Below are 2,713 nucleotides of genomic sequence, written 5' to 3'. Positions count from 1 at the left end.
TATATATATATACATAGGATACATTTAGAGTCAATGGAATGGATTTGAAATTAATAAAAAAGAGGAATATTTCTTTTATTAACGACAAATAGTTTCAAAGTTACGCTTAATTTTTATACGAATCATATAACGAAAGATGCGTAAAAATGAAAAATTAATTAAATTATTAATTACACAAACTATATTAGTTCTGAAAGTAGATTAGCGTGAATTGTATTATTTGCATGAAAGTATTATTAGCATTGCTTTTTATGACTCGTGTGATACTGTTCGAAGTATAATCGAGTATTATACTCAAGTGAGAAAAAAAACGATAAACAAAAATAATTGCCGTTCGTTATTATCGCAAAATAATATAAATATTGTTTTCTATTGCGTTTTGATTCCAAATGTATAAACCATATGAAATTATAGGTATCCGTGATATACGATTGTCGCAATCATTTAATGAAATAATCGTGCAAGTTAAATAATCATATACTGTGAGTATTCATAAAGTACAACGATTTGTATTATTTAGCATTTGTCGCGATTATGTTTCAAAAAGAAATATGAAGAATAAGATTACAGAGCTCGGCTGCATTTAAGAGATAAAGTTATTTAAAATATACATATATTAATAAAAAATCTAAAAGGGATATTTAGTACTTATTATTTTAAATAAATTCGCTGGACTACAATGACGCCGGGCAAAGACGACAAAAATATGTATACTTAACATATATTTTTTTCTTTTTTAAAAAAAGTTTTTTTTAAAAAAAAGTTTCTTTTAAGGACATTTTAAATATTATCTTTATGATGCAACACTAAGTACAAAAAGAAAAAAAATCTTTATTTTTGAATGTATAAAATATATTTTAATCTGAATTCTCTTAATTACGATGATTGAATTGTTACAAGTATAGCGATACTATTTGACTGTTAACTTTATTTGTATCCACGATACTAGAAATCGCTCCGAAATTTAGGATACAGAAAGAAATAACAAGTCATATTTGATAAATTTGGTCACATGATCAATGAATTTTCTTCTTTCGAGAAACTTCGATAGATTTCTATATCAGACACAAGGCTTTAAGATAAGAGCACAAACACTTGTATAACTCATAACATATAATGTATAAGAAAATGAACCTTCCTTTATTTTCTTCATTTTCATGAAATAAAGGACTCTGATTGGATATTTTCACGTCTTATGCTTTATACAAAAGTCTGTGTTCTCAGCTATAGGCTATATCAGTATTCAAATCATCAATAATTATATTCTAACTAAATTCACACGTCACTCTTAAACCTTCGAACATTTCTCAATAGTACAGACATTCTCATGTTTAGTAATACACATTCTGAGATACTGTGAAGACGTGATGGCATTACAAAAGAATAAGCCAAGTAGTTGGATACGACAACATTACAATAATTTAAAAAATAGCAAATTCCAATGCAAGATTTGTTCTTATATTGCATACAACACATTAACATTAAAAGTACATTTATTTCGTGCTCATAAAATATTTCATGATGAAGATGTGGATCGTAGAAACGGTCCGATATGGCATTATTTCATAGAAGAAGAAAGATACACTTTAAAATGTAAGATTTGTGATACATCTCTTTTGAATGGATATATTGTACAGGAATTAAAGAAGCATCTGAAACGTAAACATCCACAAATAATAGAAGAAATACAAAAAGAATTTGAACATTCTTGGGTATCGACATACTTCATATTAAACACATCAAATGGTAAATTACAATGCAAGATTTGTTGTTACTCGTTTAATGTATTGCAAAATGATATAGATGATTTAGCGTGCCATTTGGTCAAGCATGGCTTGAATAAAAAAGGTATTGGAGAAAATAACATACAAAGAGATACACAAAGTAAAAGTTGGATATGGCATCATTACACTAAATTTCAAAATCGTAGGGTACAATGTAACATTTGCCATAAAAATTATGCTGGGAACAATTTAAATGCATTGGGAGCACATTTATTTTATGCTCATCAAATATGTTTTGACAAAGAAATAAATAAACAAAATAACGAAAGTGACTTAATATATCAATATTTCACAAAAGAAGGAAAATACGCTTCAAAATGTAAAATTTGTAACTCTTCCCTTACATATGGATTTCAAGTAAACTACTTAAAGCTACATATGAAACGAAAACATCCACTAATAATCGTGAAAATACAAAACAAATTTAAACATTCGTGGGTATCGGAACATTTCGTATTGAATACATCAACTGACAGAATACAATGCAGGATTTGTTGTAGGAAGTTTAACATACTTAAACATGAACTAGGTGATTTAGGGATCCATTTATCCAAACATGGCATAAATAAAAAACTTCAAGAAAATACTGGAAATGATATAAATACGAATCATCAATTAGAAGAAAATAACGAGTAAATCTCATCAGATGGATAGACATATTAATACATTTGAAAAAAAAAAGAAAAAAATGACAACGGTAAATATTACAAATCCTTGTATTTTATCCTCTTTTAGTCACTCCTTTAGGATACACTTATATAAAATGAACACATAAGAAATCAAATATTTAATATTTGTTTATCATAAAAATTATAAAAATTTGACTCTCATATTTAAATGTGTTTTATGAATGTTATCAATATTTCAATTAAGTAATTCAATTTAGTCAATATTAAAATCAAATAATACAAATTTACTATGACGTTTTT

This window comes from Atta colombica, unplaced genomic scaffold (assembly GCF_001594045.1).
Source record: "Atta colombica isolate Treedump-2 unplaced genomic scaffold, Acol1.0 scaffold140, whole genome shotgun sequence".
Classification (NCBI taxonomy): Eukaryota; Metazoa; Arthropoda; class Insecta; order Hymenoptera; family Formicidae; genus Atta; species Atta colombica.
The sequence above is the reverse complement of the archived record's forward strand: the minus strand, read 5'-3'. Positions refer to the sequence as shown.